The 17,523-nt window shown below is 37.1% G+C and overlaps 1 pseudogene; it reads left to right on the top strand.

The window, feature by feature from the left end:
* Positions 1-1,325: 1,325 nt before the first annotated feature.
* On the top strand, positions 1,326-2,714 carry LOC118913768 (40S ribosomal protein S6-like; annotated as a pseudogene).
* Positions 2,715-17,523: the final 14,809 nt, after the last annotated feature.

The following is a 17,523-nucleotide window of genomic DNA, read 5'->3' as shown; positions in this document are numbered from 1 at the left end:
GTAAGGATAAGGATTCTATACATATTTTCAAATATGATATTCCAGTCAAAGCTTTGGTAATGTCCAAGAGACTTTACTGGTTCTATAAAGTCAATCTTAGTCCTTTAAAATTGTCTGGTAATAAGGAATCTCAGATTCAACCTTTAAAAGTCTCTTTAGGGTAAGAAGCCAAGCTAAGGACTTATCCAATTATGTCCTATTACAAGGAAAACAGATTCTTTTTGAACCTATGTATAAATACCTATCCTGTTATGAAACATAAGTGTCTGGATGGATTCAGGGGGGACAGGTAGGGAGAAAAAGATAAATATTTCAAACTTTGTTTGCCAAGGTATATTTTACCAAATTAATGTTTTAGATGGCCTTTTTTAAAAAGAAAAAGGGATTTTAAATATGGAAAACAAAACATTAAAGAATAACAATGTTTCAAATAAAGCCATAAAAATTATAATAATCTTTACCAGCTCATTCAGTCTCATGTAATTAATCTTTTGCTTGATCTAGGGCTAGCAGTTTCATGAGTCAATCAGTTTTCCATTAGAGTTTTAGAAAGTCTTTGCCCATTCAATGTTAGGACCTTAAAGTTATCAGAAGTCTGTATTGTACTTGTCAGGGTATTTTCCATGAATCTCTTTGAATATGAAGTATTTTCACCTGTAGTTGGTTGAAAATGCTTTGAGAGAAGAATCAAGAGTAAAACAATAACTGTGAGTGACAAAAGATTTAAAAGTAGCCATGGTTAAAGATCTGGTGAGAGTTCACCAAAAAAGATGATGCAATTGGCAAGTAAATTTGGTTATTTTTATGATACACAGTATTTTAAGATAATAGCTGGAATTATGATTGATAGCAGTATACCAAGACATATCAGATTTTTAGAAATCTCATAAAATGTCAGGGATACTTATATTAAAATTACACATATAAATATAAACACAGAAGGTAAAATATTACTTTTTATTTTGTAATGTAAAACATTACAATTTATCATGTCAAACAAGTCTAAGCAAATGGACATTTTTTTCTTTATAAGGACAAAGAACAGATCTTTTAAGATATTCCAGGGACCCTTTGAAAAATCTCATAGTTAATTTGAGGTCAAAAGACTTCATCCAGAATTTGATTTGGGGAAATTTGTTACAAATGGCAAAAGATTTAAAATACTTGATCAAATAGGATCACAAGTCACTGTGAAACAAACTTATTCATTCAACCAAAGTGACAATTAAGAGATACCAAAAGCAAATACACTGTTACATAGTTGTAAATAAACAAACAAAACCTTAGCTCTTTTAATGTTGAAAAGACTCAGTTTTTCTAAGTAATCCAAATATTTGTGGCACCTTGGAGGTGGTAGGCTGCTTGAGGATGGGCTGAACATCTCTTTTTCAGCCAATGGCTGCCAGAAACTCATTGAAGTAGATGTCAAACACAAACTTTGTCCCTTTTACAGGAAGCATATGGCCACAGAAGTTGCTGCTGACATTCTGGGTGAAGAATGGAAGGGGTATATGTTCCAAATTAGTGGTGGGAATGACAAACAAGGTTTCCCCATGGAGCAGGATGTCTTGACCCATGGCCATGTCTGTCTTCTGCTGAATGAGAGGTATTCCTGTTACAGACCAAAGAGGACTGGAGAAAGCACAAATCTGTTCAAGGTTGCTTTGTGGATGCAATTTGAGTGTTCTCAGCTTGGTCATTGTAAAAAAAGGGAAGAAGGATATTCCTGGACTCACAAACACTACTGTGCCTCATTGCTTGGGATCCAAAAGAACTAGCAGAATCCACGTCTCTCTAAAGAAGATGAAGTCTGTCAGTATGTTGTGAGAAATCCCCTAAGCAAAGATAGTAAGAAACCTAGGATCAAAGTGCCTAGGATTCAGCATCTTGTTACTCCACATGTCCTGCAACACAAACATTGGTGTATTGCTCTGAAGAAACAGCATACTGAGGAAAATAAGAAAGAGTTTGCAGAATATGCTAAACTTCTGTCCAAGAAAATGAAGGAGGCCAAAGAAAAATGCCAGGAACAGATGGCCAAGAGGTAGAGACTGTCCTCTCTGAGAGCTTTTCTATATGAGTCTGAATCCAGTCAAAAATGAGATTTTTTGAGTAACAAATAAAATCAGACATCAGTTCTCCTTTATTGACTTTTCATGATAAAACTTAAATGAAAAGGGGTCATAGAAAAGTTGGGGGTGGAGTATTTTATACAGCAATCTAATAATAAATAAATAGTCTGCAAAAGAAAAAAGCAAAGACAACATGAATCATAAAAGATATTTTTATGAGACAGAATCTGTTTTCTGGAAAGATTACATGAAAATTAGTGAAAAACCTTTTGTTATAATTTCTTAATGATCTAAGAGATTTTGTGATTTTAACAGGGAGAAATTAAACTTCAGTTTTATATCAGTACATTATTGAGCTTATTTTTAAAAATGCTTCCAAATAAATCTATTTAATTTTAGCCAGTTTTGACTTCACAAAATAAAACTTTTCCACAAACCTTCTATATTTTCCTATATCCATTTGTCTTGTTCTTTTATTTTTTTTTTAATATGGAACAACCAGTTGTTTTGGGACAAAATTACACTCTTGTTTCCTTAACAAAACACAGGCTATACTTTTCCTTGCATACTTTTCACATAAAACCACACCCTATTAGATTCCTATACTTTGTATACAAAATTGTTTCCATTCATTCTCATTGTTTCTAGGAGTTTTACCTTAAAACCTTGCAGGCCCGCAAAAAAGGCTGTTCATTTTATCAACTCTTTAACTGGGTTCAATTCTATATGTGGTTCTCAACCATTAAAACTGGTTGATTGGCTATTTGAAAGTAAAATTCATCCTTTACTGACTCCTTTTTCAAACTTAAACAGGAACAGAAGCTGCAGCCCCATTTTCTGGCTTCCAGAGCTACAGCTTATGGTCACCACCCCTCTCTGTGAATGTCACAATTAAATTCAAAGCATGCAATAGGCAGTCTTAAGTGCATGGTATAAAGTTCTTACATCAGGTGCTATTTATGGGCAAGTGTGGTTGATTCACAAAATTTAACATATTGAGGCATCACCCCTCAATAAGTTGCCAGTTTTAAAATTGCTTCCCATTGTAGATTCATATAGAAGTAATTCATAGAGTAGTACTTGATTTGGAAGATTGATTTTTAAAGGACCTAAAAGACATATCAAAAACAAAAATATAACTTAGTAAAGCCTTCCCAAATGTTTACAGTTAAGTGGTTCTTGATAGATTAAGGCAATATTCAAAGTTTTGCCTTATCAAATTTTAGAATAAATTAGCTTTGGTAAATAAAGTGCAAATAAGCATATAATCTAATTATAGGCTTATAAATTAAAGTCGAAAGCAAAATTCAGTAACAAGGAGGATTAAGATACAGCCTGAGAGATTTATGGTGATCAGAGCTTGGAATATTGAGACACAAAAAAGCAATTCTTCTTAGAGCAGGATGAATCAAAGGGTCCTAGGGAACTCTTGTTAGTTCAGTTCAATGTAACACAGATTTGTGGTTATGTGGGAAAATGGTCTTATTTTGTTCAGAGCTCCATATTGAAATATTTAGAGAGAGGAAGATGTCATGATGTTTGTAATTTAATATTCTTCAGTAAAGCAAAATAGCAAATATGGCAAAACAACAGTTTTAACCCACTTTTCTGTACATGTAGACAGCCCCTGACATTGCCCCACAGAGTTCCCTACTGGTGTCCCTGTGTGACCCCCTCCCTGAGTGTGGATCTGTGACCACTATTGTAATCTTCCCAGATCAGGTCACAAGAGGGGCTTGTCCCTAACTCTCTCATTCCTTTCCTCCCTACCTCTTGAGAAGTCAGGGCATGGGACCCAGGGGTTCTCAGATAAACTGATATTTGCAATCATGTGTTAAATGTTCTAAACTGGAAGCTAGTTATGAATATCCTAAGGCCTCTGATAAGAAGACAAGGAGGAAGTAGATGGAATAAGAGGATGGGGTTTGGGGATAGGTATTGGGAAGAGTCAACTTCTGAGCCCTCCTACCCCAGCCAACCTCTTGAGACATCAGCTGGGACTCAAATGTTCTGGGAAGCCTTTGATGTCTGCTCCCCTCATCCTCCATTCACACATACACAGAGTGAATTCCCAAGGGTTCCCTGATCAAAGCACTCAGATGCTGCAGGGTCACTGCCTACTTCCTGTCTCCCCTATTGAAATGGAAGCTATCCAATGTAAGAGCCCTTCTCCTTGACCTGGTCTTCCGAGCTCAGTGTGGCAATGACATACTGTGTTACCAGATGCCAGGGGTGGAGCTGAACATGGACTGTTTCCACTCCCTGCTAACTGTGCATTGTCACCACACCCCACAGTTAGCCCAGTTCACAGCAGTCCAATACTCTGATGAAGGACACCCCCACCCAAGTCCTCTCCTTTTACACAAGCAGCCTGCTTCCTGCACAGTTCTGAAAAAAATCAAATGTGTCTCTGGGGAGAGAAATTTCTATTTTTACTTCAGGGAATTTATGCTTTCTATTATTTTACAACCATGTTTTGTTCTAGGAGATTTTTTAAATTTTGAAAAAAAGTTAGAATACAATACTATATTGGGAATTCTTGGAAAAAGATGACAGTGTAAGAAGGCAAGGAAGAAACCTCCTTCCCAAATCACATACGACATAAAAATACAGCAAATACAAGTAAACCTGAAAATGACCTAAAGACTGCAGAAAAGACTACCTACATCTTGGGAAGAAGAGAAGACCTCACAGACAAGGGTAAAGTGGAAAGCTGTGATCCAGTGGGACCCAAGTGCCCTCCTACCCCAGCCCACAGGCAGGAGGAAGAGGAATGGAGTACAGAAGGAGTAGGACCCCAGGACCACTGAACACATGGCCCAGGAGATCTGCTCTGGGAACACGAACCCACATTACATGGTGCTCTGGTGATTAGTGGGCCTGGACAACAAAGACAGGTGGAACACTTGGAGAGGCTGAAATCCCAGCCACCTATTCCAGCCCCACTGAGACAAAAACAGAGTGGGCAGGTTGAAAGACTTCCCTTCTTTGCAAGACAGAAAAGAGCCCTGCCCACTGCATACCAATAGCTGGGGCTTCTGCACAAAAATTGAGCTTCTGGGCACTAGAGGGTGCCTTCTCCATAAAGCTTTCATTCCATAGGAAACAATAAAAAAATGAAAAGGAAGAGGAATTTGGTCTAAACAAAACTACAAGACAAAACACCAGAAATAGGGTTGAGTGAAACTGAAATCACCAATCTTCTTTATAAAGAATTCAAAGTAAAAGTTATAAACATGCTTACAGATCTACATAAAAATATTCAAGGCCTCAGGGAAGACCTCCACTGAAAAATAGATGACCTCCAAAAGAGTCACTCAGAGCTGAAGAATATAGTATCTGAAATGAAAAAACACAATGAAAGGATTTAATAGCAGCTTTCACAGGTTGAAGATGTAAATGAACTGAAAATTAGAGAGCAAGAAAACAATGAAGTCAAAAAAGAGATAATAAGAATGAAATAATAATGAGAGCTGTGTGACCAATCCAAATGGAATAATATTCACATAATAGGGGTATTAGAAGAGAGAGACAAAGGGATAGAAAATCTCTTTGAAGAAATAATTGTTGAAAACTTCCCCAAACTAGGGAAGGAAATGGACACTCAGGTCATGGAAGCTCAGAGAGCACCTAACAAAAGAAACCCTAGGAAGACAAGGAGAAAGTATTAAAAACAGTCAGAGAGAGAAAGAAGCTTACTTATAAAGGAAACCCCACCAGGCTATCAGCAGACTTCTCAGCAGAAACTTTACTGGACAGAAGGGAGGGGCATGATATATTTAATGTAATGAAACAGAAGGATATCCAACCAAGAACACTCTGTCTGGCAAGATCATCATTTAAACTTGAAACAGGGATTAAACAATTTTCATATTGTTTAATTCCTCCAACAAAAGTTGAAGGAATTCACCACCACCAAGCTAGACCTACAGTATATGTTAAAGGGACTGCTCTAGATGGAAATGTTCCTGAGGCTAAATAGCTGTCACCAGAGAAAATTAGCCCACAGTAAAGGTAATAGGCCAATTAATTAAAAAGGAAGTAAAAAATTAAATCAACTACTGACAAAATCAGTCAAGGGATACAAAAAAAGTATAGAATATGATACCTAATATATAAAAGGTAGAGGAGGAAAAAGGGGGAAAAATTACTTTTAGATATTGTTTGAAATAGAGTAATCAGTGACTTAAAATAGACTGTTAGATAGTAAGGAAGCTAACCTTGAACCTCTGGTAATCACAAATCTAAACCCTACAATGGCAAGAAGTACATATCTATTAATAATCACCTTAAATGTAAATGGACTGAATGCACCAATCAAAAGACACAGAGTGGCAGAATGGATTAAAAAAACAAGATCCATCTATATGCTGCCTACAAGAGACTCATCTCAGATCCAAGGATATATACAGACTAAAAGTGAAGAGATGGAAAAAGATAGTTCATGCAAGTAACAGAGAGAGAAAAGCAGGAGTTGCAGTACTTGTATCAGACAAAATAGATCTCAAAACAAAGAAAGTAACAAGAGGCAAAGAAGGACACTACATAATAGTAAACAGTCCAACAAGAGGATTTAACCATTATAAATATCTATGCACCCAATATAGGAGCACCTAAATATGTAAAACCAAAACTAACAAAATTAAAGGGGGAAATAGACTGCAACACTTTTATTTTAGGAGACTTAACACACCACTCACACCAATAGATAGATCAACCAGTCAGAAAATAAGTAAGGAAAGAGAGGCACTGATCAATACATTAGAACAGATAGACCTAACAAATACCTACAGAACATTCCACTCCAAAGCAGCAGGATACACATTCTTCTCAAGTGTACATGGAACGTTTTCCAGAATAGATCACATACTAGGCCTTAAAAAGAGCCTCAGTAAATTTAAAAATATTGAAGTACCAACCAGCTTCTCAGACCACAAAGGTATGAAATTAGCAATGAATCATGCCAAGAAAACAGAAAAGCCAACAAACACATGGAGGCTTAAGGACATGCTCCTAAACAATTAATGGATCAGTGACCAGATAAAAACATAGATCAATAAATTTATGGAGAAAAATGAAAACAACTCAACAGCCCAAAACCTGTGGGATACAGTGAAGGCAGTTCTAAGAGGAAAGTATATAGCAATGCAGGCTTACCACAAGAAACAAGAACAATTCCAAATGAACAGTCTAAACACACAATTAATGAAACTAGAAAAAGAAGAACAAATGAGGCCCTAAGTCAGTAGAAAGAGGGACATAATAAAGTAAAGAAATAAGTAAAATTGAGAAGAATAAAATAGAAAGAATAAATGAAACCAGTGGCTGGTTCTTTGAGAAAATAAAGAAAACAGATAAACCCCTAGCCAGACTAATTAAGAAAAAAGAGAGTCTACACACATAAATAGAATCAGAAACAAAAACAGAAAAATCACTAGAACACCAGAGAAATATAGAGAATAATTAGAGAATACTATGAAAAATTACATGCCAACAAACTGGACAACATAGAAGAAATGGACAACTTTCTAGAAAAATACAGTCTTCTAAGACTGACTCGGGAAGAAAGAGAAAACCTGAACAGACCAATTACTAGCAATGAAATTGAATTGGTAATCAAAACGCTGCCTAAGAACAAAATCCCTGGTCCAGATGACTTCATGGCTGAATTTTATCAAACATTTAAAAAAGAGCTATTACCCATCCTTCTTAAAGTATTCCAAAAAGTAGAAGAGGAATGAATACTTCCAAACTCATTCTATGAGGCCAGCATCATAATACCAAAACCAGACAAAGATACCACAAAAAAAGAAAATTATAGACCAATATCCCTGATGAACATAGATGCAAAAATACTCAACAAAATATTAGCAAACCAAATTCAAAAATACATAAAAAAGATCACCCATCATGACCAAGTGGGGATTATTCCAGGGATGAAGGATGGTACATTATTCATAAATCAATCAATATCATATATCACATCAACAAAAAGGACAAAAATCACATAATCATCTCACTAGATGCTGAAAAAGCATTTGACAAAATTAAACAACCATTCCTGATTAAAACTCTTAATAAAATGGGTATAGACAGTATATACCTCAACATAATAAAGGCCATATATGACAAACACACAGCCAACATCATACTTAATAGTGAAAAGCTGACAGCTTTTCCTCTAAGATTAAGAACACAGCAAGGATACCCACTCTCCCCACTTTTATTCAACATAGTACTGCAAGTCCTAGCCATGGCAACCAAAGAAATAAAAGGCATCCAGATTGGTAAGAAGTTAAACTGTCACTGCTTGCAGACGACATGACATTATACATAGAAAACCCTAAGGAATCCACCAAAAAACTATTAGAACTAAAGACTGAATTCAGCAAAGTTGCAGGATAAAAAATTAATACACAGGGATCTGTTGCATATCTATATACAACAACAAATTAGCAGAAAGAGAAATCAGGAAAACAATTTACAATTGCATCAAAAATAAAATACCTAGGAATAAACCTAACCAAGGAGGTCAAAGACCTTTACTCTGAAAACTACAAGACACTCATGAGAGAAATTAATGAAAGACATCAATAAATGGAAATCTATCCTGTGCTCATGGAGAGGAAGAATACTGTCAAAATGGTCAGCCTGTATAAGGCAATCTACACGTCCAACACAATCCCTATCAAAATACCAACAGCATTCTTCAATGAACTACAGCAAATAGTTCTAAAATTCATTTGGAACCACAAAAGACCCCACATAACCAAAGCAATCCTGAGAAAGAAGAACAAAGCTGGGGATTACGCTCCTTGACTTCAAGCACTACTACAAAGCCACAGTAATGAAAACAATTTGGTACTGGCATAAGAACAGACCCATGGATCAATGGGACAGAATAGAGAGCCCAGATATAAATGCACACAGATATGGTCAATTAATATTTGATAAAGGAGCCATGAATATACAATGGAGAAAAGGCAGCCTCTTCAACAACTGGGGCTGGAAAAACTGGACTACATGTAAGAGAATGAACTAGATTACTGTCTAACTCCATACAGAAAAGTAAACTCAGGATCAAAGACCTGAATGTAAGTCATGAAACCATAAAACCCTTAGAAGAAAACATAGGCAAAAATCTTGAATATAAACATGAGCAACTTTTTCCTGAACATATCTCCTTGGCCTAGGGAAACAAAATAAAAAATGAACAAGTGGGACCACATCAAACTAAAAAGCTTCTGTACAGCAAAGGACATCATCAGCTGAACAAAGGGGCATACTACAGTATGGGAGAGTATATTCATAAATGATTTATCCAACAAGGGGTTAACATCCAAAATATATAAAGAAGTCATATGCCTCAACACCCAAAACACAAATAACCCAATTAAAAAATGGTCAGAGGACCTGAATAGACACTTCTCCAAAGAAATGTGAATGGCCAACAGGCACATGAAAAGATGTTCCTCATCACTAATCATCAAGGAAATGCAATTAAAAGCACAATGAGCTATCACCTTGCACCAGTTAGGATGGCTGCTACCCAAAAGACAAGAAACAACAAATGCTGGTGAGGATGTGCAGAAAGGCAACCTTCCTACACTGTTGGTGGTAATGTACATTGATTCAACCATTGTGGAAAGCAATATGGAGGTTCCTCAAAAAAATAAAAATAGAAATCAATTGGATCCAGTAATCCAACTCCTAGGAAATAAACAAAAGAAAACAAGATCTCTGATTCAAAAAGACATATGCATCCATTTGTTTATCACTGCACTGTTTACAATAGTCAAGATGTGGAAGCAACCTAAGTGTCCATCAGTAGATGAATAGATAAAGAAGATGTGCTACATATACATATACACGATGGAATATCATTCAGCCATAGAAGGGAAAAAATCCTACCATATCTAACAACATGGATGGATCTAGAGGGTATTATGCTCAGTGAATAAGCCAAGCAGAGAAAGACAAATACCAAATGACTTCACTCATTTGCAGAGTATAACAACGAAGCAAAACTGAAGGAACAAAATAGCAGCAGGCTCACAGACTCCAAGAAGGGTCTAGTGGTTACCAAAGAGAAGGGGTTGAGTACAGTGGGTGGGGAGGGAGAGGGGGATTAAGGGGCACTATAATTTGCAATCACCATATAGGTAGGTCATGGGGAAGGCAGTACAGAATGGAGAACACAAGTAATGACTCTATAACATCTTACTACACTTATGGACAGTCACCACAAAAGAGGGGGTGAGGACTTGATAATATGGGTGAATGTTGAAACCACTGTGTTATTTATATGAAACCATCATAAGATTGTATATCAATGATACTTTAACAAAAACAAATAAATAAATAAATAAAATATGTTTCATGGGCTGTGACAGTATTTAAATCTTAGCAATTTCTCACTGGGCAGAGTGGAAAAGCAGAATTGACTTTGCAGTTGGACAGGGCAGGGTGAAATTATGACTTGACCACAAGCTATGTATTGAGATGCCGTAGTACCATATAATGACAGTGTTCTCAAGCTATGGTGGCATCAGAATCACTGGCAGGGATTGTTAAAATGCAATCTCTGATTCAGTAGGTCTGGCATGGCTCAAGATTTGCAGTTCTGATAAGTTCACCAGGGATGCTGGCCTTGCTGGCCCAGGGACTCACTGTGAAGGTTGAGAACATGCTCTGAAGCTAAACATGCTGTCTCTCAGCTCTGGTGTCTACAAACTGTGACCTTTGGCAAGAGGCAAAACTTACACCTCAGTTTTAATTGTCAAACGTAGACAATAGCAGTATATCTCACTGATTGGTTTTGAAGTGCTGGTTATTATGATTGCAATTATTATTATTGCTATTATTAGAGCAGCTGCTTGACCTCTCTGAGTGTCACTGTCACATGTAAAATAGATAGTGAGTGTTATTCCACAGCTTTCTTGTGAGGATTGTTGACATGACCCCAATATTAAGGCATTGGACGGACATTTGCCGCCTAGGGAAACAGAGGGCTGGCTCATACCAGGCTCTCATTACATGCCAGATTCTTTCCCCACTTTTCCTCTAAAAAGGCTTCAGAATGTACAGATTGGTCAAGTCCACAGTTTGAAACATTTGCCCTCTAGAAAATATGGATTTCATTTTCTTCCTTGTAGTTGTGTTGTAAAGAATTTATCTGGATGACCACAAAGATGCCATCAAGACCCAGGGTCTATTGAAACAGAGGGAAATACCTTTCATTAGCATCTTCACTTCTCTCTGGAAGCACAGATCATAAACCTCCTAAGTCTGTTTTTATTGTATTATTATTTGTTATTAATTGCATTTTAAATTTGTATTTCTATTATTATATTAGTTTATATAAATTGCATTATTTTTACACCACATAATTGTGTATAGTTGTTTACATTTACAATCACCATGTCTTACCACACACACACCTTTCTGACTACCTCTCCTGTGCATGTACTTCTTGCTGCTCCCTACTGCAGCCTTGGCCAAGACACCATTAGGCCTGCCTCCCTGGCATCATCTGCTGTCCTCACTTTCACTTTTTCTCCATACCACTGCCTGAGTGATCTTCTTAAAACATGAATTTGATCACATCACTTCCTTTCCTTAAACACTTTAAATTGCCTTCCAGAGTCCCAGAACCTTTCTTAACAAGAGTTATAGCTTTCTTTCCCTTCTGTTTTTCTCAGGTCCACGATCCCTTCTGAGCATCAGCTATAATGACCTGTAGTTACTCCAACCTCTCTCAATAGCTATTTGTTCAAAAAAAACAGAACAAATCTTTAACAAGATTAAGGAATTTTAATCATAAAATTGCTTTAAGTGTACCCTTTGGATGTAGAGAAAGGAAAAATCACTAATACTCCCACTACCCTAACATATTGTCAGAATTTTTATTTATCTGTGTAATCACAGCATAAATTCACCAGAATTTTTTCTGAAATAAACATCTATTGCACAGCCAGCAGGCATAAAGTTATCCTCCTGCTTCTTTGGTGACTTTTCATGTATGTCCTGATCTTACCTCCTCACTCTTCCATGAGACTAACTTTTGCCACTTGTAATCATACAATATAACATATTTGAATTATTATTGCATTTGTATTTTAAAATCTTTCATTATATTATATGTAGACACACACACACATATTACATGTCACTGCATAAAAAACAGAAATTATAGAAACATTTAGATGACAGAATAAAAGTTACCCATGATTGTACTACTCAGAAATAACCACAGTGATCACAGTGCAATTGGTGGTCTAAGACTGCTCATGCTTTTTATGCTTCATATTATAGCATAAGCATCTCTCATATACTTAAAAATCATTCTAATAATGACTTTTAAATAAGTGGTATATTTTATGATACACAGGCTCCAAGTTCATTAATCATTACCTGGAATCAGGTGTGTACTTGACTCCAATGTTTCTAGGAACCATGACTAGTCCACAGAAGTAAAATATTAGATCAAGAATGAATAAATACAAATAGTCATTCTAATAGGTTTTACCCATTTGTACTCCCACAAAAAACATATGGATAGGATTCTGGGATTAAAGATGGTGGTGTGAGAGGAGAGACAGAGTCTTCCTCCTAAAACTGGATACAATTAGGAAATATACCGGTGCAACTAATCCTGAGAGAGCAACAGGAAAGAGGACAGCGTCAGATTGCATACACCTGGAGAAAAGAGCAGACCTCACCAGGGTAACGTACCAGAGCTGTGGCTCCGCGGAACCTGAACCCCTCCCCCACTCCAGCTCACCGGTGGGAGGAAGAGAAACAGAGCAGGGAGGGAGGGGAAGGCCAGGGACTGCTGAATACTTAGTTCCAGAGATCTGCGCTGGGAGCACAAACCTACATTTCATGGTGCTATCATGAGACTCACATGACTACTGGGTTGGAAAGTTAATACAGGCAGAGTTCCTGGGGAAACAGGGACTCTGGCCACTTGTGGAAAGCAGGGATCCATATCTGGCTGCTCTGGGACAAAAATGTATACCTGAGTGACCGGCCCACTGGCTGAGGCAGTGGAGACAGGCACAGCAGCCAGGTGGTGGGGAACAGCTCTTTCCTCCCCCCAGGCACCAGTACTGCTCCCCTGAGACCCCCGACATGCTTCAGGGACTGAGAAGCTCCAGAATAGAGCTTCGGGACGCTAGAGGGCACCGTATACAAACATGAAACGCCAAAGGAAACTTGTCCAGAGTAAAATTATTAATACAACTCCCGAGAAAGATTTAAATGATATGGACCTCGTGACTCTTCCTGAAAGGAACTTCAAAATAAAAATCATCAACATTCTAACGGAGGTACGGAAAGACATCCAAGAACTCAGGCATGAATTCAGGTTGGATATCCAATCATTGAAGAGCACGATGGAGGGTATTAAAAGCAGGTTGGATATGGTGGAGGAGACAATAAATGAAATAGAAACTAGAGAAGAGGAATACAAAGAAGCTGAGGCACAGAGAGAAAAAAAGGATCTCTAAAAATGAAAGAATATTGAGAGAACTATGTGACCAATCCAAGCAGAACAATATTTGCATTATAGGGATACCAGAAGAAGAGAAAGAAAGGGATAGAAAGTGTCTTTGAGGAGGTAGTTGCTGAAAACTTCCCCAATCTGGGGAAGGAGATAGTCTCTCAGGCCATGGAGATCCACAGATCTCCCAACACAAGGGACCCAAGGAAGACAACACCAAGACACATAGTAATTAAAATAGGAAAGATCAAGGATAAGGACAGACTGTTAAAAGCAGCCACAGGCAGAAATAAGATCACATACAAAGGAAACCACATCAGGCTAACATCAGACCACTCAGCAGAAACCTTACAGGCCAGAAGGAGTGGCGTGATGTATTTAATGCCATGAAGCAGAAGGGCCTGGAACCAAGATTACTTTATCCAGCAAGATTATCATTTAAATTTGAAGGAGGGATTAAACAATTTCCAGGTAGGCAAAAGCTGAGAGAATGTACCTCCCATAAACCATCTCTACAGTTTATTTTGGAGGGACTGCTATAGATGGAAGTGTTCCTAGGGTTGAATAGCTGTAACCAGAGGTAATGAAACCACAGTAAAGAAAGTAGAAAAGCTAATTATGAAACAAATGCAAATTTAAATTAACTATCCCCAAAGTCAATCAAGGGATAGACAAAAAGTACAGAATTTGATACCTAATATATAAAGAATGAAGCAGGAAGAAAAAGGAGGAGAAAAAGAAAAGAACCTTTAGATTGTGTTTGTAACAGCATACTAAGTGAGTTATGTTAGACTCTTAGACAGTAAGGAAAGTAACCTGGAACCTTTGGTAACCATGAATCTAAAGCCTGAAATGGCAATAAGTACATACCTATCAATAATCACCCTAAATGTAAATGGACTGAATGCACCAATCAAAAGACATAGAGCCACATAATAGATAAAAAAAAAAAAAAACAAGACCCATCTATATGCTGCTTACAAGAGACTCACCTCAAACCCAAAGACATGCACAGACTAAAAGTCAAGGGATGGAAAAAGATATTTCATGCAAACAATAGGGAGAAAAAAGCAGGTGTTGCAGTACTAGTATCAGACAAAATAGACTTAAAAACAAACAAAGTAACAAGAGATAAAGAAGGACATTACATAATGATAAAGCGCTCAGTCTAACAAGAGGATATAACCATTACAAATATATATGCACCCAACATAGGAACACCAACATATGTGAAACAAATACTGACAGAACTAGAGGAAATAGAATGCAATGCTGCAATGCATTCATTTTAGGAGACTTCAACACACCACTCACTCCAAAGGACAGGTCCACCAGACAGAAAATAAGGACACAGAGGCACTGAATAACACACTAGAACATGTGGACCTAACAGACATCTATAGAACTCTACATCCAAAAGCAACAGAATACACATTCTTCTCAAGTGCACATGGAACATTCTCTAGAAGAGACCACATACTAGGCCACAAAAAGAGCCTCAGTAAATTCAAAAACATTGAAATTGTACCAACCAACTTTTCAGAACACAAAGGCATAAAACTAGAAATAAATTGTACAAAGAAAGCAAAAAGGCTCACAAACACATGGAGGCTTAACAACATGCTCCTAAATAATCAATGGATCAATGACCAAATTAAAATGGAGATCTAGCAATATATGGAAATAAATGACAACAACAACACAAAGCCCCAACTTCTGTGGGATGCAGCGAAAGCAGTCTTAAGAAGAAAGTATACAGCAATCCAGGCATATTTAAAGAAGGAAGAAAAAACCCAAATGAATAGTCTAACGTCACAATTATCAAAACTGGAAAAAGAAGAACAAATGAGGCCTAAAGTCAGCAGAAGGAGGGACATAATAAAGATCAGAGAAGAAATAAATAAAATTGAGAAGAATAAAATAGAAAAAAATCAATGAAACAAAGAGCTGGTTCTTTGAGAAAATAAACAAAATAGATAAGCCTCTAAGCCAGACTTATCAAGAGAAAAAGAGAATGAACACACATCAACAGAATCAGAAATGAGAAAGGAAACATCACAATGGACCCAACAGAAATACAAAGAATTATTAGAGACTACTATGAAAACCTATATGCTAAGAAGCTGGAAAACCTAGAAGAAATGGACAACTTCCTAGAAAAATACAGCCTTCCAAGACTGACCAAGGAAGAAACACAAAATCTAAACAAAGCAATTACCAGAAAAGAAAGTGAAGCAGTAATCAAAAAACTACCCAAGAAAAAAATCCCCAGGCCAGATGGATTTACCTCGGAATTTTATCAGACATACAGAGAAGACATAATACCCATTCTCCTTAAAGTTTTCCAAAAAATAGAAGAGGAGGGAATACTCCCAAACTCATTCTATGAAGCCAACATCACCCTAACAGCAAAACCAGGCAAAGACCCTACCAAAAAAGAAAATTACAGACCAATATCTCTGATGAACATAGATGCAAAAATACTCAATAAAATATTAGCAAACCAAATTCAAAAATATATCAAAAGGATCATACACCATGACCAAGTGGGATTCATCCCAGGGATGCAAGGATGGTATAACATTCGAAAATCCATCAACATCATTCACCACATAAACAAAAAGAAAGACAAAACCACATGATCATCTCCAAGATGCTGAAAAAGCATTTGACAAAATTCAACATTCATTCATAAAAACTCTCAGCAAAATGGGTATAGAGGGCAAGTACCTCAACATAATAAAGGCCATATATGATAAACCCACAGCCAACATCATACTGAACAGTGAGAAGCTGAAAGCTTTTCCTCTGAGATCGGGAACAAGACAGGGATACCCACTCTCCCCACTGTTATTTAACATAGTACTGGAGGACCTAGCCACAGCAATTAGACAAAATAAAGAAATACAAGGAATCCAGATCGGTAAAGAAGAAGTTAAGCTGTCACTATTTGCAGATGACATGATATTGTACACAAAAAACCCTAAAAATTCCACTCCAAAACTACTAGAACTGATATTCCAAAACAGCAAAGTTGCAGGATACAAAATTAACACACAGAAACCTGTGGCTTTCCTATACACTAACAATGAACCAATAGAAAGAGAAATCAGGAAAACAATTCTATTCACAATTGCATCAAAAAGAATAAAATACCTAGGAATAAACCTAACGAAAGAAGTGAAAAACCTATACCCTGAAAACTATAAGACACTCTTAAGAGAAATTACAGAGGACGCTAACAAATGGAAACTCATCCCATGCTCCTGGCTAGGAAGAATTAATATAGTCAAAATGCCCATCCTGCCCAAAGCAATATACAGATTTAATGCAATCCCTACCAAATTACCAACAACATTCTTCAATGAACTGGAACAAATAGTTCAAAAATTCATATGGAAACACCAAAGACCCCAAATAGCTAAAGCAATCCTGAGAAGGAAGAATTAAGCGGGGGGGATCTTGCTCCCCAACTTCAAGCTCTACTACAAAGCCACAGTAATCAAGACAATTTGGTACTGGCACAAGAACAGAGCCACAGACCAGTGGAACAGAATAGAGACCCAGATATTAACCCAAACATATATGGTCAATTAATATATGATAAAGGAGCCATGGACATACAATGGGGAAATGACAGTCTCTTCAACAGATGGTGCTGGCAAAACTGGACAGCTACATGTAAGGGAATGAAACTGGATCACTGTCTAACCCCATACACAAAAGTAAATTCGAAATGGATCAAAGACCTGAATGCAAGTCATGAAACCATAAAACTCTTAGAAAAAAACATAGGCAAAAATCTCTTAGACATAAACATGAGCGACTTCTTCATGAACATATCTCCCTGGGAAAGGGAAAGAAAAGCAAAAATGAACAAGTGGGACTATATCAAGCTGAAAAGCTTCTGTACAGCAAAGGACACCATCAATAGAACAAAGAGGCACC

The sequence above is a fragment of the Manis pentadactyla genome, chromosome 6, assembly GCF_030020395.1.
Source record: "Manis pentadactyla isolate mManPen7 chromosome 6, mManPen7.hap1, whole genome shotgun sequence".
In the NCBI taxonomy this organism is placed as follows: domain Eukaryota; kingdom Metazoa; phylum Chordata; class Mammalia; order Pholidota; family Manidae; genus Manis; species Manis pentadactyla.
The sequence above is the reverse complement of the archived record's forward strand: the minus strand, read 5'-3'. Positions and strand labels throughout refer to the sequence as shown.